Here is a 26,617-nt window from a genome sequence, read left to right as displayed (position 1 = left end):
CATCGACTATTCTGGTTTGCAGCAAACTGCAGGGCACTGACTCCCTGCGTGACTGCAGATGCTTACAACTCCTCCACGGGCCGCATTTTGGATAAACCAGCTGGAAGGTACCTGAGCCAACCCAACTTGACCATCAGACCCAGAGCTTCCATACATTGACCAGGGCACTGTCAGGTCCGGTGCCTACAAAATGGCTCCTTCTGGATTTAGAATATCCTATGTGGCCCAACCCTATATATCTGTATTAGTCTCAATTCAGTGGATGGGGGAATAATGTTATAATTATCAGAGAAATTTCAAAGCTTATGAAGACATTTTGAAAAGATAGAACTGTTCGTTTCTCAGCAGAAAAGCTTAGGAAAAGCGAATCTCCCAAGGTAAATTGAAGAAGTTGGATGAGGAGTGATAACTCCTAATGGGACTTTTATTGTGTGTTAATAGTAATAACTTCTAATCACAACCACCTAAAAGAAAAACCAAAAAAAGAAAGAGCCAAAATGGAAAACTAAGTTATAGTTTTTATATAGATACAGTTAGACCCGGGGAACAAAGTTAATATATTTTATCCCTTTTGAATTTTTATAAGAGCAAATACACACCATTCAAATAAATGTGTTTTAAGAGTCAGGTCACCCTCCAGTCAAGTTTTATTTTTCACTATCTTGGGAATAGTTAACATTTGTGCCCTCTGATATATTTCAACAGAGCCCTTGACGTGAATTCTATCATAAATCCCACAAAATGAGGTCAGTCACAACCCAGTGCACTGTGGGTTGGACGAGATTAGATGACATAAAGAATAGAAAACCATAGTTTTTCTGTATGGTAACAATATTCTTATCTTATATGTGATAAATCTGAAGCTCGCCATTAGACACGCGAAGAGTCAAGAGTAACATGCAGAATCTCTCCGCATCAAACTCTGTGGCTGTAGTGAGCGTTTTCGCTGGTAATTTGTGAGATGACGTGTGTAAGGGCCACGCAGGACAACTTCCTCAAAGAGGAATAGGGTGGCGGAGGACTGAGGCCTCTCAGGCAGGGAGTGGCCGCGCGCTTTCCTGCAAGTGCCGAGGTGACCTGTGGGCGTGGCCAAGCATCTGGAGAGGCCGAAGGCGTAGGGGGGATCCTAAGATGCTGAAAGGAGCTGAAGAAGCTCTGTGTCTTCCTGAATGTCCTTAGAAAACACGAAAGAGGCCCCCGATAACCAGCCTGGGAAGGAAGAGAGGTACATCGTTGCATCACTGAGTTCTGACCTTGAAATTCTACCCATTCTTCCACTCTTTCTTTTTTTGAAACTCTGGTTAAAATTGGGTCATAATAGGTTTATCAATAATACATAAAAAAGACCAAATTTAAGTTTTCAGTTTAAACTTTCTTCTTCATCCTCAGGCAGACAGAAAAGAAAATAACTCTACAATTCCTGTATGAATATTGTTAATATGGTAATTCGCAGCTACCGGCTTGGACTATGCCACTTCTTCAAAGCTTTCAAGCATGGAGAATCTTTCAATATTTCAATATTTCAATATTTTTTCTCTTGCAATGCAAAGAGGAACACCTGATTTCCATAGCCAAGGAAAAGAGTTCCTTCAGCTCTGAGCCAACATTTAACTTCACAGAAGCTGGAAGAAATATATGCAGCGCTTTGAAAAGTACCATCAGCATTTGCAGGGTCAGCTAAGCAAAAGGACTTTTTTGTGGATATAATTGAAATGCAGTTTCCTTGAAAATCCTGATATTAATTTTAAACAAATGATAATTAAAATATCAAAAACATTTTGAACTAATTTTTAAGGTTTAATATTTGGAAAGTGTTCTCTTTTTATACTTATATTGCTTTGCTTACTAGTTCTTGTGTGAAATGTCACACTGACATAGATCAAAATCCATATTTTAAGATAGGGAAAGAGATAGAAAAGGAACAGAGAGCTCTGTGGGATGGAGAACTGAATGGGACTTCCAGACAGTGCTGCTGTGGAATGTGTACACAATAACATTCAGTACTTACATTTCAAACAAACGAATAAAACCTCTGAGTGGTTGTGTTTTGAGTGGCAGTAGTCTGTGCTTATGAAGCTCTGCGTTTATACAAAGTTAGAGAGAAACCTTTACCGAAGGGCTTCTCAGAGTTATTACTCAGGGCATTGTAAGGTTCTGAGCAGCTGCATTTCACAACATTTTGACAATGGACTTTTTTTAAGGGATATTTATTCAGTTAATGAATAACAGTATTTTGGGTAACATTCTGGGCAACATTTGCTTAGGAAATTTTATAAAAATGGACTCTTAGGATGGAACTTGTCACAATTTTTTTGTGTTATGTTTCCTTGAGTCTGTAAAAAATTCTTTATTCTTGTAACCTATATAACTGGTAATATAGAAAAGTGAAACTGAACAAAATAAAATTTCCATTCACAGCTAGAATTTTCACCCATTCTCTTCTAACTCTCTGGGCTAATTTTAATATTTACAAAGAAAGAAAAAGTCTGCAAAACAGTATTAAATACGGTATATTTTTCTGAGACACACTCTAGTCATAAAAAGTAATTTAAATGAGTCTGTAGTGAAACCAGCAAGGGACTAGAATACAATTTTATAATTGAAAACACATGTACATTTTCATAACTGTTATAGTTGGGTAGGTCATCTCGGCCCAATGTAAGTCCATTTCAGATGAGTGAAGGTAAACATTATTTAAAGAGTAAGTGAACAATGAAGGTCAAAGGAATTAACAGAACTGTAGTAATAACTGCCATGGACTAAGAATGTAAAGTTTAATAAAGATATTCTTTAAATACATGATTACATTATTTTCACCAATGCATACAAAGTGGTAATTTCTCAATGAATTCATCTCAAACATTTCCATGCGAGTCTAGAAGATATATATTTTCTAAGGTAGCAGTAAAAAGATATAGTAATATCTTGTGTCTAATTTTTACTTGTAAGGTTAATTAATTATGATAGTTAAACCAAATTATATCAGAGATGACTGAAACTAAGTTTTCCTCCTTAGGGCAAGACTCGCGTGGCAGAGAAAGAAAGAAACTCGTGCTGCGAAGAGGCCCGGCACTCAGACCCCTGCCCACAGAAGCATCATGCAGGCAGTTGGCGTGACCGAGAACCAGGTCAGCTCAGGGCACTGCGTGACGGGGGACGAAACTCTGTGTGTAACAGCTTATGTTTGGAAACATCCTTTGTAATAGATGGAAACTTCATACAATTCAATGTCTGTCAACACTGGAGTAAGATAAATTACAGTTTATTCTTACAGCGGAATAGAAGAGTATGAGTGAAAAATGTCATAGGTTGAGTGAAAAAAGCAAGACACAAACATATTTAATATAGTCCCATACATGATGAAATTATGAAGTTAAGATTTAAAATCATGAAGAAGGCAGTCGGAATAGCAGTTATTTGAGAGAAAGGTTTGGGACGGGGGTCAGGGATGTGCAAAACTTTGGGGCTATCGGTAGTATCCTACCTGCTCTCTGGTGGCTCCATAGGTACTCACTTTCTAATGAATTATTCAACAAACCTCTATGCTCTGTATTAATACACAGCCATATTTTTTAGTTACTATTAGAGAGATATTTTTCTACTGATTAGTTGGCTTCATTTTTTAATGTAATTACAGCGTTGCCTAATGGAGAGAAGGTGGGTTTGGGAGTGAACTAGAGCTAGACACAAGTTCTAGCTTCACCACTTGCTAAGAGAGAAAACTTAGTCAAGTGTTTTACATTTCTGAGCTTCATTATTTATTTTCTCTAGACTAAGAATAAACACTAGCTTCATAGGGTTGTTTTGAGGTTTCAGCGAGAAGCTACAATTTAGCAATTGGTGGCAACAGGTAAGAGTGCCTTTTATCTCGTCCCATCTCTTTCCTCAAAGACATCTCTGAAATTATCATGTATTTTGGAAGCCAGAAGCCCTCTGCTCAGCTGGTGTGAGGTGAGGGGCCATCTGAGCCCCTTGCTTTTCTGTAACAACAGCTGCTCTTTGATGAGGACTTCGCGTGGAAGCTTGTTACCAAGGGGCAGAGGATTTCTAATAAGAAATTACCAAATAGCTATAAATCAAAGAACCGAGTCAGGATGTCAACAGACATGTGTGCGTAAGAAGTAGTAGTTGGGAGACAGTGTCTGGTATCTTTTAAAGTTTCAGATGAGTGACAGGGATCTGTGTTTTAACAAGTCTCCCTGGTGATTTGGAGGGTCTCCCAGGACTGAGAATGACTGGCCCAAACCTCACAGTCTGCTGCAGGGCACGTGGCGGAGAACAACGCATGGCTGCTCCCACAGGGGCTCTGAGGACTACTCGAGCCTCACGCCACATTGGGGACATTCTGCTCATAGGACATCCAAGGCTGTGTGTCCTTGGCCATCCCAGTCTGGGCACATCGGAGCATTTGTGGGACACAAATTTCCTAACTTAAGCAGTAGCCTGGAGAGAAGTTGGATTAGTCATGGGACAAGGTGGGGGAGTGGAGAGAGAGAGAGAAAAAATGATGATAATAACTTGGCAAAACAAAAATCTCACAAACCCAGGATTACGCTGACGCAGACCAACTTGGCATCTCGAGTCCTGCATCTCAAGCAGGACGACATTTTGCTCCTCCCCCCAGAGGACGTTTGTAAATGTCTGGAGTCCTTTTGGGTTCTAACAACTGGAGGTAAGAGATGCTACTGGCATCTAGTGGGGGCCGCCGTTACAGCGCAGGAGAGGCCCACTGCAGAGCGTCACCAGTCCTGAGGGAGAGAAGGTCTGCTCTAAGAGGGGTATCAGTTGAATTTTGTCAGTTGATTCATGTCTGTCTAGTCTGTTAATAAATATACTTAATCAGGGCAGACAGTTTAAATCATTAGGTAAACAGTAGCATCGGTAAAATATCACTATCTCTGTAGTTTGGTCTGAACTCAGGGGCTTCTTTCTCTCTTGTTCTTTCATTTACTCTTTTTTCTGATCAAATCAATTTAATATGTTGCAAATATTCCTTTTTTAAAATACGCTTTATTGATTGTGCTGTTACAGTTGTCCCAATTTCTTTCGCCTTTGTTCCCCTCCACCCGGTGACCCCCCTTCCTCCCATCGCCCCCCCACCACTTAGTCCATGCCCATTGGTTGTGCGTATAGTTCTTCTCAGCATCTTCTTGTCTACTCCACTCCCCCCTACTATGCTTCTTAATTCCTGTACCATCTCCCTCTCTCTCCCCTTTCCCCCTCCCTGCTGACCTCCCCCCATAATGTTCCCCATACCTATAATTCTTTTCCCACTCTCATTGCCTACTTGGTTTGCCTTTGTTTTGGTTCCCTAGCTTCTGCTGTTGGCTGTTGTGATACAGTTTTCATTTTAATGTTCATAGTTTTGATCCTCTTTCTCCTAAACCAGTCCCTTTAACATTTCATATAATAGTGGTTTGGATCTGATGAGCTCCCTCACTTTTACTTTGTCCTGGAAGCACTTCCTCTGCCCTTCTATCCTGAATGACAGCTTCGCTGGATAGAGTAATTGTGGTTGTAGGTTTTTGCTTTCCATTCCCTTGAATATTTCTTGCCAGTCCCTTCTTGCCTGCAGAGTTTCTTTTGAGAAATCAGCTGACAGTCTTATTGAGACGCCTTTGTACATAATTGTCTTATTCTCTCTTGCTGCTTTTAAGATTCTCTCTTTGTCCTTAGTTTTTGACATTTTGATTATAATGTGTCTTGGTGTGGTTCTCCCTGGGACCAGTTTTTTTAACTCTCTGTGCTTCCTGTACCTGTAAGTCTATTTCCTTCCCAAAGTTGAGGAAGTTCTGTTTCATTATTTTTTCACATAATTTTTCAATTTCTATTTCTTCTTTACCTTCTGGCAACCCTATGATTTCGATGTTGGCCCACTTATAGCTGTCACATAGATTTCTGAGCCTCTCCTCATTCTCCTCACTTTTTGTTTCCTGTTTCTGCACTGGCTGACTGTTTGTTCCTTCCCTGTGTTCCGATTTGTTGATTTGATCCCTGGTTTTCTTTCCTTCACCACTAGTTTCATATGTGCTTTTGTTCATTCAGCAGGACTAGCCTTCATTCCTTCCCCGTCTTGTTTAAGATCTGCTGTTAGGTCTGTAAGCATTTTTATAACCAAAGCTCTGAACTGAGCCTCAGAAAGATTTCCTATCTGCTGCTTCGTTAGATTAGAAATTTGCTGTCTGGTCAGCTGTGCCACCGGGATCTCTATCATGATCTGTGCCATCCTGACAGTTTTTGTTTACCTTTGCTTCCTGGGCGGGGCTGTCACACCTCCTACGCTATAAGGGGCAGAGCCCTGTGCACTCATCACAACCGGGGGACCCTCCTCACCATGCTGTGGTGTTTTCTGTGGGGGTGGGGGTCCAAGATGGATTCCTGCAGTTCACTCTCTGCTGACAGACTGGGAAACTTTTCCTACATTCCCACCCCCTCCAGGCCTCACAGTCCAAGGCAATGGGGGTCTGCCTTCCTCGGCATTGGAATCAAAAGCTGACGGGTCTGGTCTGCAGCTGGGGGTGCTCCCTAAGCATTTCTCACCTCCCCTTAAATATGGGTGTCTGTGCTTACCACCATCCCGCTGCCATCACCGCAGCTGCCGCCGCCAGCACAGCCTGACCTCTTCTCCCTGTCTTCGCCCTCCTACCCATCTGATGAGCACCACTTTTTTATAACTTCATATGTTGGACTTCCATGTAGCTTTATTTTCTGGAACTTCTGGTTATTTCTGGTTTTGCAGTAATTGTATTCCTTCTTAGTTACAGAGGGAGACACAATGTGTCAGTCTAGGCCTCCATCTTGGACTGAAGTTTCCTGTATGTGTTTGCCTCTGTGTCTTAGGTAGAGCTGTAGCTCCTGTTATGTTGTAAGGGGCGGAGCCTTAGGGATTCGTCACTACAGGGTGACCCGTTTCACCACGTTGTGGTGCTGTGTGTGGGGGAGGGGTCTGAGAGGGAACAATGCCGCCTGCCCAGCACTCGCCCCTTTTCCAGGCACCTCTCCCACTTCCGCACCAGACTGGTGCCCCTCTAGCTGCTGCCTGGCCATGGTTCCCAGAGTAGGTGGGTCTGTGGACATTCTAGGACCGTGGGGGCCCTTTAAACAAGCAGACTCTGCTGAGAAACCGGCAGTTTCTGCCTTCACGCCACCCACCACTGATCTGCACAGTGAGAAGCAATGAGGCTTGATTTTCCCCGGCACTGGGACCCTGAGCTGTGTGGTCTGGTGAGGAGCTGGGAATGCTCCCCAGGTGTCTCTCCTGACTTTTCTAAATGTGTGACTGGGTTTTCTGCCAGCCTGCCACTGCTACTGCCACCACCACACCGTGTCCTCTCCATCCTGGCTCCGCCCCTCCTACCTGTCTGGGTATTTCTTCTTTATATCTTTGTTTGTTGGACTTCCATGCAGCTCGCTTTTCTGGAACTTCTGGTTGTCTCTAGTTTTGAGGTAGTTGTATTTCTTCTTAGTCGTGGAGGAAGATGCAGCGTGTCTGTCTAGGCCTCCATCTTGGCTGCCACTCTCATTTACTCTTAAAAGTAAAGATACAACTTCAGAAACATTTCTTCCTGTCCAATTTATTAGTTTCAGTAAAAGAATAGGACGACATAGGGAACTGTCGTTTGCATGTATTTGACTTTTATCTCTTACTCATTTAGCTTCATCAGTGATAGAAAAAAGTGAAAAAGAATTTACTAAAAGCAGTTTGGGGCTGCCTAGCTTCTTCTTTATCACAGAAATTGACTTTCAGCCAATGTTTCACTCCCGTTGGCTTCTATTACAGAAGAATTAATTTTGCCTGGCAAGGTTAGTCGGCGCATACTTAAGGTATAATATTCTCAGAGTTTAGTAGTAATTCATTTATATTGTGTCTATTAAATAGACTTAAAGCTATCTTCGGTTTAATTGGTAGGCCAATTTTTTATGCCACTGACTGGTGAATCACCATATCTTTTTTTGAATAAGTTGAAACGTATCATATCAATGTAACACCTACAGATGATGCTTTGCATGCTGACTACAAATGAGAAACGCTGTAAAATGGTCTTTCTCTGAATCTCTAACTGCAGATAACAAGGCGCCCTCAGTTAGGGCTTCGGGAACATTGGGAAAAGGTTTGTCTTGTGGGCCCTGTACTTCCCCATGAAGGAGCTAAACTGCACGTCTAATATCCCTTCCCTTTTTAAAACTGAAGTTCTGCATCTCGTGGCTCTGCCCATGTCAAGTATGGGTGTTATGCTATAGTATTCTAACATAGGTTATTTTGTATAATATACATGCTATTAATATTATATTATAATAACTCGTGAGACCTCAGTTCCAACATGCAAATAATAAAACACTGATAGCTGCCTTAAATGTATAACTATTTATTCATTTGTATACACAGTTCCAAGGCCTTAGATACCCACAATTATGGACTTCATTTTATTTAGCGGTGGTCAAGGTTATTTCATGATTTTATTTGTAGTTGAAATAGACAGCCATGTGTGACACATTCAACTACCCACACATATGCACACACAAGAATGTATGTATTTATAGATTGTGTATAACAATATTACTTCCAAGAAACCTATTTGTACAGGACAGAGACAAGGATTTTAAAAAAATTATTTAAAATAATTTATTTATTTGTTTATTTATTTTAGAGAGAGGGGAAAGGAGAAAGAGGGAGAGAAACATCACTGTGTGGTTGCCTCTCACTCGCGCCCCCAACTGGGGACCTGATGTGCAACCTTGTCATGTGCTCTGACTGGGAATTGAACCAGTGACACTTAGTTCACAGGCCGATGCTCAATCCACCGAGCCACAGCAGCCAGGGCCAGAGACAAGGATTTTAAACATCAATAACAGAACAACAGACATTAAGAGAATGAACTGCTGGGTAGCAGAAGTTTCTGTTTGTTTCCCCTTATTTAAACACCAATTATAAGTTTGCGTGGAGCTTTCCTCCTGATTATGCAAAATATAATCATTTCCACATATTTTGATGAAAAGATTTCCCAGTCGCTCTAGTTTGCTTGTTCCCAGTCTTCCAGCAGAGTGAGTGCGTAGCATACTGATAGTTGATACTGGGTTTGAGATTGAAAGTCTAGTACTTAAATAACTATACTGAGAGATACTTTAAAGTATAAATATAGAAATAATATTGAAATGTGTAAGATTTTCTAGTTTCCTTTGTTATCAATTATTAGCTTAATTCCTCTATGGTGAAATAAAATACTCTGGATTAATATAATTCTTTTCAATTTACTGAGACTTGCTTTATATGGGTTATGTTTTGGTTTAATGTAATAATGTTGTTCACACACTTAAAGGTATGCATATTATTCCATTTTTTTGGCTAAATGATCATAGTCAGGTAGATAATAAATCGATGGATCAACAGATAGATTTATACTATTTTTAAATAATATAATTGTACCTATAAATATGCCACTCATTCTTTGACCTTGTTTTCATATTAATGTTCCTTCTTTCCCTTGTTAAAGTAACCAGAGAAGGAGGCCCTTAGCCTGAGGTGGCTGTGATATCTTCATAGCCTGCAAAAGCAAATGGAAACCTAAGAGAGTCAATTCCTCTAAATCAGCGGTTCTCAACCTGTGGGTCGCGACCCCTTTCACAGGGGTCATCTAAGACCATCGGAAAACACATATATAATTACATATTGTTTTTGTGATTAATCATTATGCTTTAATTATGTTCAATCTGTAACAATGAAAATACACCCTGCATATCAGATATTTACGTGACGATTCATAACAGTAGCAAAATTACAGTTATGAAGTAGCAATGAAAATAATTTTATGGTTGGGGGTCCCCACCACGTGAGGAACTGAATTAAAGGGTCGCAGCAGGAGGCAGGTTGAGAACCACTGCTGTGGATGCTTCAGGGTTAAGAAGAACCAGTTGCATGCAGCCACCGAGGTTTTCCCCGCTCGGGCACCAGCTCCGGCCGGCGCCAACGAGACAATCCCCTTGCTTGGCTTCGGTGCCTTCTGGGCCAAGAGCGCCCTCCTGTTGGTGGCGCACTTCTAACCACCCTCGGGTTGGCTCGGCCCCGTTCTAGCTCATGCCCGCCCCACTAACTCCCGAAGATTTTCATGGGCCTCATCTTTCAGCACCCTCTTTTAAGAGGATTCACTTTTACTCTCGGTTCATTGCTTCCACTGATCTAAGAACCTGCCTGTTCTTGCAAAGAAAAGAGATGAACAAATTTATAATCCACAAGCAATACATCGAGTCTTACAACCAAAGAATAATGTCACTGTTTACTTCTTTCCGACTTTTCCTTTTGTAAACCTCCACATATACACAATTAAGACAATGAAATTATAGTAGACATCTCTTTTGAAACATTTTTATCTCAAATACAATTCTATGAATATATTTCCATGACAACGGGATTCATGCGAGCTTTCACTTATTAAAATTCCAGTAGTATTTTCTTAGCTGTTGAAAAATGAACAGGTATACTTTAAAAATATTAAGTGATTATTAAAAATAATAATCTGAGTATCATCATACTTCATAAAAATGTGTTAATAATCATTTTTAAAAGCGACTCAGATATTGTCATCAAACCCTGTCAATCCCTGTCAAAACTTTCTCTTCTGCCTTGTTTTTAGGCAATCTTCTTGCCATGAAAGATAAAGTCACTTGTGACCTTTAGGCCCAGGCAGCTCATCCTAAAGCTCCTGTGGATGCATTAGGTAGCAAAATGGAAGACATGATGATTTCATTTATTGGGAGAAATTAAAAATTAATAATAATGGTTAGTGCTTCCATCACAAGGTTTTGGCAATACATTGGATTTGAAAGGGGGAGATTTCCGACAGTGATGTTTAAACAATACCAGGCAATAAGTTTGTCTCCCTTGGTGGACCTTGTTGGCAGGGAGGCATACACCTCACCGGAAAGCATAAAAGCAAAACCATTGCCGCAAAGCATAGAAGCTTCTATGTTTGTCACGTAAACCAGAATGTTCTGGAAGGTATAACACCATGATCCTTCTCTGTGTTAAAGAGATGCTGACAGAATCCTGTCCAATCCTACTGCGATCGTTCTTCCATAAAACCGTTTTATGCTAAAATGAAGTAAAAGATAGGCAAATGTCAAATTTTTGCATAATATACTCTTTCATATATATATATACACACATACATTCACACACATACATATATATTCTTACTTTCATTTCTATGTTGCTGACATGCAGAAAATGAACCAAATTTAAAATGGTTTCCCATAACACATTGAGATGAAGTCAGTATTAGCATGTACAGAAGACTGTCACATAATCGTAATCCAGCTTTGACAGGCACTCCTCGCCCTTGGCAGCGTGACACGCACAGTTCTTGCTAATGCATCCTTCTGCTGTCTGTGTTTTGAGCGCTGCACCCTGGTCCTTGCACATAGTATATCACACGTTATTTAATCCATTCTTGTGCTGTTGAATTTTAGATTGCTTCCAATTTTTACAACTTAAAGACTACATTGGTGAATATTCTTACAAGTAACTTGGCGTTAACACATTCAAGGAAGTGGCATAGTCTTTCCAATACTTTCTTCTCTTTTTATTGAATGTATTGGGGTGACCCTGTTTAACAAAATGATACAGGTTTTCGGGAGCACAATTTCATGACACACCATCTGTACTGCATCGTGTGTTCTCCACCCCGAATAATTCTGAAATGAAAAAAAAAAAAAAAACAAAACCGGAAAACATTGCTATCGACAATTTTTCTTTATCTTGTACTTATTTAAACTCCAACTGTCAGCACAGAGTGTGTGCAAACGGTTGGTTCCCTAAAAATTATCATTCTTACAAATTGGGACAGAAAATAAATGTCAGCTTTTTGATGTAAATGTCTTTGGTTTCTAGTGTTTGAGGCCAATGTTTGTCCCTGGGCTCTTACAAGTGTGGAATCAAAATTCTTTCCAGGCCTTGACTTTTTGTGGAGAAAAGTGAATAATGGGGGGATCTAATACTCCCACACCCCGGTCTCCAAGTCCCTGAAAACCCGTTTTCCTATCAAGATTTCACAAATTTCTCAGAGATGTGTATGAATATATACAATCACCATATTTTTCTCATCTTGTTGAGGAGAGTTCATTTCTCCCAGAATCCTATCAAGATTACAGAGGAGATGTTTTCTGTAATGTAATCTCTTTCCCTGAAGCAAGACTTCATATTGCACACTTCTCTTTCTCTTTCTATTATTTCATGTTTATTGTATTTTGTTGGCTTTATTATGTCATTCCCCTCTGTTCGCTAGCCTTGTTAAATAAACTTTAGCTTGTGTTGGAATTTAACGTTAAATGCCATTAAACAGGCCAATTCTAAAACTCCCTTTGGTGCCTGCGAGAATTAAATCTCCTTAGTTTTAACTTGAGATTGTGTCTGAGGTGCACAGCTTGCGCCGGACGGTTGTCGGTCCTCTGTCTTTTATTCGGTTTGTATATTTTGGCATCATGGGATGTCTGCTAATCTTTCCTGTTCCCTAGTTTGATAAAAGCTCTTTTCTCCTCCAAGGAGTCCAGCAGCTTATCCAGATCTTTACTCTCTGGTTCCTCCACGACTTCGCTTGTGCCCCCCCCTCCCGCCCCCGCCCCCCAACAGGTCCCTGCCGTTCTGGAGCTGTGACCACTCCCCGGAAGGGCCGTGGTCTCTCTCCTCGCGGGGCACTTGTGCTCTGTGGCCATCAGACTGAAGCTCGACTCTTCCGCTTTTCCTGATTAAAGTATAAATGTATTCACCTTGCTGTTACTGCTGCCCCAGTGTCTTTACCGCCTAGCTCCCTCCTAAGGACTTGACTTTCTGACCCTCCCTTATGTTCCAATATCCCCCTCTATTTCCCCCCGTTTGTATTTGAATTAATTGTCCTACAAACCCTTTTCTTATGTCTCCCTTCTAGCTTCAGATTCCTTGGCACCGTTTCGTGTTCTTCAGCTTTGTACCTCCTCTTAATACACTGATCTCCGCGCGCCCTCGCAGGGGCTCCGTCAGTTCTTCGGGAAGGACGCGCATGATGAACACACGCTTCATTCGCAGTGGAGGGACTTGTTTCCGAGCAGGCGTGTCAGGACACCTTGTGGCAAAGGACTCATTAACCAATAGAAGCAGAACGCAGGGGCGCGCCTGTCAGGGCTGCTCGTGGAGGCCTGGCTGATGCACCCACCACGTTGAGAAGCTCTTCGGGCACCTGCCGCAGGGAAAGCACCTGCGCAAGGTGGGACGGCAGCACCCACACGCGCTGGCCAGATAGCGCTGCCCCGCTGCCCTCTTGATGGATATGCCACATTACTCCGGGCGCGTCTGTCACCGTTGTCTCTAAAATGTGACGTCTTTGCAGACATCGTTTGCCAGAATGAAGTTTGCTAGCTCCTCTTTCTCCGTATCCGTTCTGCAGGAATTACTGGGCAGGGGCATAATGGGAGGGGGTCGTGAGGCGCGCAGGAGGCTTTCCGCTAAGGACGTAAGGAAGCAAGTCTTGGGCTCAACAGACGGCAGAGATGAAAAGATGCTCCTTGGAAAAGTTAAAGCAGGAGCTAGTCACCAAATCCTTAAAAGCTGAAAGAGTAGATCTCTTCTTACTAAGCCACAGACATTCAGCGCTCCGTCTTTTAAGATGCATCCCCCATTTCTTTCTCTTGGAGGTTTTCTGCTTCCAGCTCTCAGCGTTTGAGAGTAGTCCCCACCCCCTTCTGCGCACGGGTAATAATCCCTTTAATAAAGTGGTCATCTTGCAGAGGAATGACAGGGACAGGTGGTCGTGGTGAACGGAGCATTGGCCTCCAAACCTTAGCAGGGGCCCCGCTTCTGAGCCGGGCCCCTAGTTCAGGGCAGACCCCGCGCCAGGGTGCGGACCACCCGGTGTTAGCACGCACTTGCTGTGAGTGTGGTGCGTTCCTACACCTCTCTCTGCTCACAGGCAGCGTTAGTGTAAGTCCGCACGTCACCAGGCTGGGAGAGGACTGAGCAAGGTCATGCGCGCAGCACACAGCGACAGCTTCACCACTGCGCGTCTCTCTCGTGACTGTCCCAGCACGCAGCTGGGCCCCTACTCCCTGCCATCTCCCACGCGGGCCTCCGCTGCTGCCTCAGAACTGCACACAGGCCTTTCTCTGCCCGGGAAACCGTTCAGTGACGGGACGGGTTGCCGATAAATGTCCCTGGGTGCGGTGCCTTCTAAACTTCCGTGCGTGGTCATGTATTGCTCCGTGTGCATGCCAGAAAAGAGCGAGTCCTGCCTTGTCACCTGCAGTCCGATGTAGCCCTCTTTACAACCCACTGACTTCTCATTGGTCATGGTAAACACGCCCGTGCTCTGCTTTACTGATCCTAAGTTCCTGTCATTTAAGGGGATTGTCATGAGCAAACTGGTGTTAGAACCAGAGTAAGGCTTTATCTGCTGCGCAGGGGGCTCCTTCTGGTCATTGCCTTCTGATGCGTTGGTAGAACTGGGCTGAGATGCACGGGGCAACCCAGCTTTGCTGAGGCAGAGTTTGTTATTTGTTCCAACGTTAAGAGTTTGCAGATGACATTCGGGGACACAATCTTGAGGTGATCAGAGTGAAAGGAGTTCTCACTATTAATAATCTCTCAACCAAGATTATACATTTATAATTGTCACAGACTGTAACTGTGATGCAAAACATTCTGTGGAACTGTGGGTGGGCAAGGACAAATCTGTGGGCCAACAGGGAACAGCTAAAGTGGGATGACGGTGTTAGTTCTGATCCCGGACACGCGAGTAATTCCAGCAAGCAGAATGGAGACGATCCGGGGGGCCGCTGCACTCTCTGGCAAGTCAGCAGCGAGCATGAGACCCCAAGTCCTTTTATTAGAATTTCAAAAGTTACAAAAAAAGAACAAGGGGAGGGGTGAGTTCTACAGCTAACAGTGAAGGAATTTCTCACAATGTATCATTGAGTGTAAAACACAGCTAGGGTAACTTATGACGTAGATAGCACCTATCGAGGATACAAAACAGACTGGCTAGTCCTCAAGGCCAGCTCCAATTAAGACTTTATTTACAAGGAGGCAGATGGGGTACTTAACAGACTTCTTTGTTCTCAGGATTCCATGACTAAGGGCCTGTACAGCGTAGAGCCGCAGGCGGAGACAAGGCCCCTTATCTCCTGAGCCACAGGGCACCTGGACGGAGGAGCATGTAAACATGCCCCTACCCAGAGATCTGAGTTCCTTCAACAAACAGCTCTGGAATTTATTTCTGGGCTAGCATTGCTACACTGTCCCCTCTTCCCTCCTTTGTCCAGGCCTTCGGTGTCTCAGGAATCTCTTGGGAAGTATCTACTCACAGGTTTAGGTCTTGCCCTGGCCTTCTTACCAAGCAGGGTCACATGGCATCAGGGCTAGGTCTGCTAGTTATAATCCTCTTATATGGCAATGTTCCTTCAGGTACTGGGCAACAAAGGCCCCAATCGTACTCCTTCTCATTTGAAAACCTTAAACGTGCTGTTAGTAAACACTTGCTTGGATATCCTGCCTCTGAATCATCTACTCTTCTAGAGATATGACTCTCTGCCTTAGCCGCAGCAAACCGTCACTGCTGCAGTCTGACCATTTTCTCCACCACAACATGTCTATCCGCAGGATCCCTTGATTTCTTACACTAACACTTCTATCCACTCAGCAACTTAAGAGCAAGGTGATTTGCACAATAAAATAGCATGTGTTTCTGTGACCGGTGTGGCTCAGCTGGGTGTCATTCAAGAAGGTGAGAGGTCACAGGTTCGATTCCCAGTCAGGGCACATGCCTGGGTTTAAGGTTTGGTCCTGGTTGGGGGATGTAACCAATCAATGTCTCTGTTTCTGTCTCTGTCTCTCTCTCCCTCCCTCCCTTTCCCTCTCTCTAAAAAGAAAATAGTATGTGTTGTGTTCTGTATTTTGCATAGTATTCCTTAAAATTTCTGAATAGACATAAAAAATCATGTTTCCCAGTACTGATCACTAGAAAATAATAAAAACTCCTGTATTATCTTTGTTTTCTTTTTTGTATTCGTTATATGGATGGAAAGAGGCTGCCCTCCCAGGACCAGCTAATTATTAGGGATGGCAAAGGGCTCAGCTTCCGGGCCTGGGACTAGAACACACTTTGTTTTCTGGAGCCTCTCTTGTGACTTCCTTTGGGGCTGCACCAGACTGACCATCAAGTAAAACAATACGGAGCAGTCCCAAACTCAGTCAGGGCATATTATCAATGAATTCCTTTTAACTATCAGAAATGTACCTTTTTTCTCATTGTGTCTGGTCATTTCTCCCAGAATCCTCTAGGTTTGCATTTTGAGTCACATCAGGACCATGGGCTTTCTTCGCTCAAGGGCATCGTCAGGCTGGAGCGGGTGGTGGGGTGCACCGGATGTGGGACACCCCCGCTTGCTTCCCAAGCGGTGACCCTCAGGTCAGAGAGTATGGCCCTGTCCCTTGAGGGGCCTCCTTGCCACTGAGCTTTGGGAAAAACTATGACCCGTTGGGAAAAGATAAATGCTTAGAGAAAACCTGGGTCCACGTGGGTCTGTACTTCAAAACGGAAACGATAGAACGTAAATGCTAGATCTTCTGATTAACTTCATTCTTTATAAAAAGTATATGTAAGTGTAGCATTTACTATTTACTGAAATGTTAAATAATTAATAACCTTTGCCTCTGATCGCTTCTTTGCATTTTTTTATTTATATTTGTTAAGTATGAACAAATATGTCACCTCCTTGAAAATAAGTTTTCTCTTCCCCAAATTGTTTTTAGCCTGAAGAAAAATCACACATAAAAAGTCAAACTGAGAAAGCATTTTTATTTTGGGTGTAAAACTGTTACTATTACCTGCTAAGAATCTTAAAATCGTTGTAAACATCACTTTACTTTCAATAATAAAGGTGTTCTCAAATATAATATTTTAATATATTTTGTTTGCAAATGAAGTGTTGAGAGAAAAGTACATGTAATCATAAACAATGTACAAATCATGTTTATTCTTTTATGATATTTATCTTCTGAAATCCATGAATTCTTGCAATTTATCAATAATAAGTTATAAATAAAACAACACCCTCATATTTGACTATCTAAATATATGTAGTAAATATACTTATTAAATACATAGTTTTGTTTTATTTTACCAACATTGTGAATTTTTCTACATTTGCAAACAAAAGGTTAAAAACTAAGCCTATTTAACATATTCATCTCAATATTTTATCAGTAAGTAGAAACTTGAAAATATAAACTAGCGTATGGATTTTTCATTTTGCCTTGTTCGTTCCAAATAATTACATTTCTCTTCTTTTCCCGAATCTGCTCAGCCTAGAAGTCCTTTCCCTGAAATCCATCATGAATTCTTTTTTTTCCCTAATGCTCCATACAAAAGGCTCCAATCAGAACAGGTAAATCTGGGCTGCCCTTGGCATTGGAAATACGCAGGAATAATGAAAGATTTGTCTGTGTTCCTCATTGTGCTGAGAAGAATGAAGGCTTGAGCTGTTCCAGAGATGCTGAAATGTGACGGTCCCCGTGGGTTGGCTGGGATACCGCATTGCTCCTATTCACGGCAGTTGATGCCTGAGAAGCTCAAATTTATTCCCACCTCAGAGAGGGTGAACTAATGCTCTCTGCAGAATGGCACTTGAGCAAAACCATAGCTAATGAAGAACTATCCAGGCATATTCAGAGAGTTGGCACTAACAAAATTTCTCTGAATTTATATGCAGGCTTTCAAAAATACATCTTGTAGTGTGCATAAAAGGTGAACAGTTTATAAGTACACTTTGAAAATACGACAGATGACATAAATATGTTTCACTAACCTGTTTCTCCACAACCAGGGACATTTAATGAACTTGTAACATTAATGAAAAGCCATTTTTCCCCCATTGCTCACATATTTGCTTTTCATGCAAGAAATCAACAAACTAATGAGGGGAACTGCTATTTGATCGCATAGTTTAATTATACTTTTTCCAAATCGTTATTTTAGAAATTTCTTAAAATTCATATCAAAGAATTGGTTTTGCACTGTTTATTGTTTATAAGAAATCATTATACTAAAAATATGAACTAAAAATCAATTTTAACATTTAGAAGAGACCAGGAAGAGAATCAAGCTAGTAAACCTGTGTCACAGACATCAGAAGAGCGGCCTCTAATAAAATGTTATGCTAATGCCTGTACCCCCAAAACTGAGGCTTCTGGCAAAGGCACTTATTTCATTTCAGGTGCATTTGCTTAAAGATTCCAGAAATCTTCCACAAAAAATCCAACTTGAGAATGTATGTTCTTCAAACTCCATTAGACTCTGTGCTACAGGAAATGATAAAATCGGTTGTGTTTCCTGTAACAAGTAACATTTAATCTTGAAATTTGGCTCTAAACTTAGATTCACGGGCTCTCATTTAATTATTATCCGGGAGCTTGGTCATTTACAGACTGAAATGGATTTTCCTGGGAAAATTGAAAGTGCGCCACCCTCTTATTATTTATTTTGTTGCAAATTTTATGTGGAAAGAGTTCCAGAGATCTCCACACAGTCAATGAAGTCAGCCTGTTCACTGGTGTGAAATCTTAGTCCCACAACAACAAAAAATTGACTTCATTCTTTATCTGTCTTTAAAGATTTTAGATATTATATTTTTGCAATCACACCTGGAAGTGTGATTATAAAAATGTCTCCTTGCATCTTTTTCAGGATAGTCACGATTAAGGTGTTGGGTCTCTAATGATGAAGGTCTATAACTAATCAAAATAACCATAAATTTCAGCTTCTGATAGCACTTGCAAATACTTTCAAACTATTTCTGATGAAAAATACTAAATGTCAGATAACCTATATAAAATATGTATCTGATTGCATAGCTGAGCTTCCAAGAACATAAAAAAATATTTCAAAGTGGGTATGAAATAAATACTAATAGGAAACTTTAATATCTTGAAGAAAAGTCCATGAAAAATAGTATTTTAATTTAGTTTTTAAGAAAATCCTCACCCAAGGACATACTCATTGATTTTAGAGACAGAGGAAGAGAAGGGGTCAAGAGAGGGAGAGAGAGAGAGAGAGAGGAAGAGAGAGAAACATCCATTGGTTGCCCCTAGTATGTGCCCTGACTGGGGATTGAACCTCCAACCTAGGTATGCACCCTGCCTGGGGATTGAACATGCAACATTTTAGTGTATGAGCTGATGCTCAATCAGCTGAGCCGGCTGGCCAGGGCTCATTTATGTCTCATAAAAATGATGGTGATAATGACATAGCTAAAATATTTAGTTAGACGGAGGTGAATACGAAGTTGGAGATGAACAGAGACAGAAATAAACACAGAGGTAGGTATATATTATCCCTTCTTTCCACTGAAGGAAGCTGACATCCAGGGGCCTTAAGGAATGTGTCAGTAATCAGGTGTCTCCTACTTGGGTGGAGTATTTCAATTTCAATATGCTGTGTAATATTGCCCATTGTGAACCGGTCATAAAAACTGCTATTTTTAAATTGAGATATAACTGACTTAAGATATTAGTTTCAGGTGTACATTGCAATAATTCAATATTTGTATATATTCCGAAGTGATCACCATGCCAATTCTAGTTAACACACATCACCACACAGGTACAAGGTTTTTGTATGATAAGAACTTTTAAGATCTACTGTCTTAGCAACAATCAAATACACAATACACTGCTGTCAGCTCCAGTCACCATGTCATGCATGACAATCTCATGATCTATTTATTTTATAACTGGAAGCTTGTGCCTTTGACCATCTTCACCCAGTTCCCTGAGCCTCTGCCCCCATCACTGGCAGCCACCAAGTTGTCCTCTGCATCTGTGAGTTAGGATCTGTGTTGACTTTCCTGTTCCACGCGTGGTATCCGTCTTTCTTTGTCTGGGTTGGTTAATTTAGTGTAATGCTCTTCAAGACCATCCATATTGTCAAGAATGGCAAGATTTCCTTTTTTTTTTTATGGCTGAATAACGTATAGGGTGCTATTGAGTATTTCACTGCATATGCATTGCTTTGTGTCCAGTACAAGTCCACCCAAGACAAATATGCCACATGTACCACATACAAGACGCATGTTTTCTCGATGCACACATTCAAAATTCTGCTGCTGCCCTCTCCTCTCCGGTTGCTTTATTATTTATTGTTTCAGGGGACAGGGTTCTGCGACAAACCATGACCTACAGCAGTTTAACTTTCTGAGTCCTGCCTTGGGGTCTTTCATTCATCAGCATTGGAGGCCCCTCCATAAAGATACAAACGCATGTCAGAAACCTGTCAGCCAGCGTCGACTCCTCTTCTCACCGCATTGATCTCGAGCGTCGCTTGAGGTGGAGGTGCCTTTGCCTAAAGCCTTTCGGAAGCGCGGGCTCCCGGGAGGCACCGCCAGAGCGTTGAGCCCGCAGTGCGGTCACGCCCGGAGTGGGAGGGTAGAAGCCGTGGGGGAGCGCTGGTGGGGGCTGTACGTGGTACAGCACGCACTCGCTAATCTTCCTTCGCTTCTTTGTGAGTTTCTAGTGCGTTTTGGGTTTGCAGAATCATGCCCTTCAGTGGTCAATATTACATAAACGTGTATTTTGGAGAACATGGCTTTAACTGTGACTTACTCATTTCCACCTATAAGACTGAATGGGATGGAGAGTAATTAGCCTTCATTGAGGCCCTACTGTGTGCCGGGCATATGTTATCACATGTTCCACTAGCTTCAGGGTGACCCGCTTCCTCGTCTTTCCATTTCCCTCACTTGCTGTCACTTCAAAAGCAAGCTGTAAGGACAACACCGGACGGCATGTGTCGGGAATGTCATGTCCAAACTCAGGACTTACAGCTACGGCAACAGAGCTGAAAACACCCACCCCTTGGAGTCATTTAACTTATATTGCAACATTTTTAATTGACCGGCAATTGTGTTTTCAAGAAGTTGAATTCTTTGAAACACTATTCTTTTGTAAGTAGAATAGGTTATTTTAAATCATTTCATGTTGTTCCTTGTTTTAAGTATTTTAAATATTTTTTTCTAAAAAATAGATGGTCGTTCCTAGGCAACTGCAAGCTGTGGAAGTGTTGCTTAGAAATCAGGTATGGCGACTCGGAAGGATTTTATAGTGTAGATTTCATGAGAGTAATGTGGTTGTTTCTATTTACGTAAAATCAAGTATAAATGGTACAAGTGCTACATTCAAATGAAAGATTAAATCAGGTCTGTTACATTTTTATTAGCCTACTGCTGATCTCAAAGAGGTAAAAACCAGCGACTTGGCTTCAACCTTGTATTTTAATAACAGCATATGGAAAATCACTCATTTTCAAATCTCCAAATCTCAGGTGGCCTATTCAGTTTTCTGAAAATGCTGGTTTATACATCTTTTTTATCTTTAATTGGAGAACATGTTCTCTTTTTGATGTGATATGCACACATAAGCACCCCCAATTCACAAATTAGCTATATTTCAAAAGATTGTTTTAATAAATCGCATTTGGAGCTTGCAGCCGTCCCCCCCTGAGACAAGTTGTAGAATTTTGCTTGCTTCCTATACTCACCACAGAAACGCGTTTCTGGCCATCATGTGACCGAACCGTTATATAAAAAGAAAATGTAAAATTGCATTTAACATAGATTTTGTCACAATGTAAATGACTCACTTAATTTTGTTTCAACAATATTTTCATTAAGTAACTCCATACCAGACTCTGAAAACGTAAACATAAAGTGGCATACACAATGCCTAGAAGAGTTTCCATTCTGACTGGTCATTGTTATTTGAAGACTGCAGTGTACTTATGGGGATAATTTTTCCAGGAACTAACCGCGAAGTCAGCACACACCGCCAAGTCTGAGTCTTCAGGGAGTTGTGCAGAATCTCTAGGGTCTGGAATAAATGACTTCATCAATCTTATCTCAATAACATTTGTGACTCCAGATTCTCCTCTCCGCTCAGTACTTCTGGCTCAATCCCCTCTACCTGGTGATCTCATTGATTTAAATTTCTTTTCTATTAATTACTTACTGCAGGAAACCCTAAAATATGCTATGATTGAGAGGCAGTGACTAGATTGCATGCATTCAACCACACAGTTACCACCATTGCCTCAAACCTCTTTCTCAGTGAGAGGAGGGTGCTCTCCATCTGGGAATAGAAATAGTTGTTCAGAGCAGATGAGGGGCGGAGCCTCAGTGGGCAAGGGAGGAAGAGCCCCTCCCATCCCTGCTGGATGGCTGACGTTGAAATACACCTGAGGCTGGAACGTTGGGAGTGGGGAAGCTAAGGGGAGAAGCTTTGAATGGAAGAAGAATGTGGAGTTACATGGTACATTGCCCTTGATCTTCAACAGAAAGTAACCCAAAGACAATTTGCTGCAGAGCCTGTCTGAAAATTTTGAGGCCCTGACAGAAAATCTAATCAGAGGCAGAGAGGAGACTGTCCATAGAGGAAGTTTTAAGAGAACAAGTAGAATAAGATAAAAGTAGTCCATGAACTTCAAGGAGAGAAATAGGAAGATCCTCTGGTGCTTCTTACACTACACCAGCAGTTCTCAACCTGTGGGTCGCGACCCCTTTGGGGGTAGAACGACCCTTTCACAGGGGTCGCCTAAGACCATCAGAAAACACATATATAATTACACATTGTTTTTGTGATTAATTACTATGCTTTAATTATGTTCAATTTGTAACAATGAAAATACATCCTGCATATCAGGTATTTACATTATGATTCATAACAGTAGCACAATTACAGTTACGAAGTAGCAACAAAAATAATTTTGTGGTTGGGGGTCACCACCACATGAGGAGCTGGATTAAAGGGTCACGGCATTAGGAAGGTTGAGAACCGCTGCACTCGACCTTCTTGGATGCAGGGGATTTGCTGATTCAGTTTATTTGTGGCATTGGTCTTGACTTGCCTTTTCTACTGGCATTTCTTTTAGTTTCTCAGTGACCATTGTTTCTGTCTTACTAAAGGATTCATCTTCGTCTGCTTAAACAATTGTAAGAAAGCATTTGCATGCAAATTTTGACTCTTCTGTGCAATTTATCTTCCCTGGTCAGGTCGAAATTCTCTGCACAAGAGGTACCATAATGAACAATCTCCAATGAAGTAATTAATTAAAATAAAAATGAGATAAAATTGTATAAAGCCTAATAAAATAAAATGTCCCTAATATTGAAACTCGTATTTCTGTAACTCAATAGGTGTTTTTCAACTTTATGTAAAACAACTCATCATTTTATGTCAACTTTATTGTATATTTAGTTTCCATTTGGGTTGCTTGCTGAGCTCTTTATTCTCCTCCATTGGTTAACGTTTTTATTCATTGTTGATGCTATAATGTACTAATACATGGGAGAATCAGTGTAGAGAATAGATAAGGATCAAGCATATTTTCTAACTTCCAAAGCAACATAGAGATGCCTAGAAATTGAACAATAGATCATATTTTTATTCCACATCGACAGGAATCATAGTATTCACAATCAGTAAGAACATGGCCCTAAGTGAGTGAAGCCCATTTTGAGGGGTAAGATGAGTAATAAATGAAGAAAAACAGTGACTTAATGGTGTATATTTATGAGGCATGTTCAGATTGGTAATAAGATATTGTGTGGAAAAGACGTAGTCATGGAAGCTAATACATATTCGCTGGCAGAACAGTTAATTGAATAAATATGTTATGTTGAGGTGCTTCATGCCATGGTTGGAAGTCAGATGTCTGAAATGGTGGTATTAGGATCTCTGAATAGTAATGTGGCTTCTTGTTACTCTTCCATAAAGTGTGTATTATTCTTATTAACAAAAGTGGGTATTTTATTTTTAATGGTGGCTGAGTCCTGATTTTTTCTCGCATGTGGATCCCCATGATGTTGGAGGTCACTTGCTAGGTCACCCATATGTGTGACATGAAGAGGCTTGAGGGAGTCTTCAAAAGGTCAGTGAAAATTGTGATTGTCTCCAGATTACTTTGACCTTTTTGGGTAACTTTTCAAATAAAACACATCTAACTTTGTTTTGTGTCCTTGGATGAATATTTTGTCTTTTCCTTTTTTTTTTTTTTGTATCACTTTTTTCTATTTTCTCTCTGTTGTCCCATTTTCCTTTCTATGCACCATCAGCATTTTATTCTAGTGTTCCTTATCACTGTCCCTCTATGTCTCTTCTTGGTCATTTCTCATCTGGCTGGATTTGTTAGACTCCAGACAGAAAAAAGGTAATATGCTATTCATGGAATTAATGATAGTATTTTTGCAGAATGATAGTATTTTGAGAATAAGAGAGGGATACAGTTTATAATGTAAAAACAAGGTACTACTGCTTGTAAATGTGACTAAACAATAAACTAAAAATAAGAGTTCAATATTATGGAAGGGTGTGTGTGTGTGTGTGTGTGTGTGTGTGTGTGTGTATGTGTGAGGGGGGGAGGGAGGGGGAAAGAGAATGGGTTTGCAGAGATGGTACCAATTCTTTGAGAAGAGCTCTTGAGTCCAAACTATTTTCAGTTTTCGCACCCTAAAAATATCATCCTATGGTTTTCGCATCTGAAGGATGTATTGAACAAACATACAATCCTTGGCTCACATGTTCCTTCTAGAGCTTTCCTGAAAACATTGCTAACTGTGATCAGTTTTGGATATTTGCTTTGGAAGAAGATCTTATATGATCCTGATTTCATTCCTTTAAACAGACTGTAGTCTTTTTTTGCTGGGAGGCTTAGCTGGACTATCTATTATTTTATAATATTTAAGTTTCTGATTTGAGTAGTTCTTGTATATTTACAAATGCTTATTTATCAGCATTCAATTTTTGTTGGAATGTTTTGTGATCACTCTCCTCTGCTTCATGGTGCATATTTTGGGAAGTATCTTCATCAGCTCATAATCTGTCTTAATGTTTGCTTCTCTGTGTGGCAGGTTACCTGAATATCTTTGTCATTTTTAAGATGTCTTACAATGTCATATTTTACTTGACCAGAATTCATAGCTATTTCTATGGCATTGGTAAGGTATTTGGGTGAGTTATTGTATTTTATATCTCAGTAATGCCCTTTCAGTTCAAGAATAACATTGTGAGGGGTTTGGTGTGTCTGCTGATACCAGGATACTTATGTTTCTATTTTATCCTTAAGTTCTATCATTTTCTTTCTTCTCCCCTTTCATCCGAAGACCCCAGGGACCACCTGCCTATGCCTTGATTCTAGAATCAGCGTCATTTCAAGACCACCACCATTGCTCCTGCGTACTTCCAGCTCTTCAGTTTAGTTCATCCACAGTGAGTTCTCTGATTGGCCATATTTCAGATCTTTCCCAATACAGCCCCACTTAGGGTGAACCTACTCTTTCCCACGTGATTATATCTATTCTATCAGCATTAAGAATCAGCTTCCTATTTCTGTTTATTTTCTGCCTGACTTCTTACCTTATTTTGCAATATGGAACTAGCCATATTTGATCACCAGTTTCCACGCTGAAGTGTAACTGAACTTGGGAGTATTATTTGTCATGAATTCTGAGTGGTTTTGTGTGCTTGCATTTTTGAGCTATATAATTTTGGAGAATGCGTAAAGAGATAGGAATTTGTTCAGCTCTATGTGTCCTGTGGGAATCTCAAGTTCTTCTAATTCTATTTTGAATATTAGAATATTAAACCATTTCTTTTCAAATGAGCATTTTGCAATATGAATGATATTCATAGTGCCATAATGGGGCTTTCTAATAAATATGCATTTAAAGAGAATATTTAAACACTTGAAGCTGATCTATTTTAGTGTTTTCAGCATAAAACATCTATAAGCCATGATTTCCAACTGAAAATTCACATATTTCAATATCACATTTTTATAAATTGTAAGAAAATAAACAAAAAGAATTCCTTTGAAAGCCTGTAGCAGAAGAGCGACCAGTTGTTCTAGTCACTGGTGCAAATGTTCCACATCACCCGAGATACTAGCTCTTGAACTTTGCTGGAAGCAGGAAGTCAACAATTGGAAAAGTTATGAAAAATGTGTATTTCTTTGCAAGAGCTACAGAAATTCTGATATAGCAAGTCTCTTTATGGAACCCCAAGGACTTCCATTTCTTATAAGAACCGCCGGTCATTTTGGCTGAGAAATGCACTCCTTTGGCTTTCATATTATTTCTTTTACTCACATCTTTGTAGCTTTCCTTCACTGAGTTAATAATAGTTCAAAATTACAGAAGATAATGGTATTCTACTTTAATTAGAATGTATATTCCACATGGGTCTGTTTTGTTCATGATAATATTCTTAGCGTGGACGATGACGTCCATGTTGTAGGCAACCAGTAGATATTTATTGTAAATGCGATGATTAAAATAACCGAGTGCCAAAGCCAAGCTCTGGATAATCACTGTTTATATTATTACAATTAAGATGCATTGTTTTAAATTTTTAATGTAAATAAAATGTACATATAGTCTATTAATTGATTTTAATATATATTTCTTATGCTGTCCATCCCAGGCTGTTAAGTGATCAAAACGCCTGACAATAGTAGGAATATTAGGATGTAGAAGCAATTATTTTAAGGAGTATTTAGAAATTGTAAAACTTTTCTTTAACTGCGAAGAACTGGATGCTCAGAAGCACACACAG

This window comes from Furipterus horrens, unplaced genomic scaffold, assembly GCF_987537825.1.
Source record: "Furipterus horrens unplaced genomic scaffold, mFurHor1.1.pri manual_scaffold_9, whole genome shotgun sequence".
NCBI lineage: Eukaryota > Metazoa > Chordata > Mammalia > Chiroptera > Furipteridae > Furipterus > Furipterus horrens.
This window is presented reverse-complemented; position numbering follows the sequence as displayed.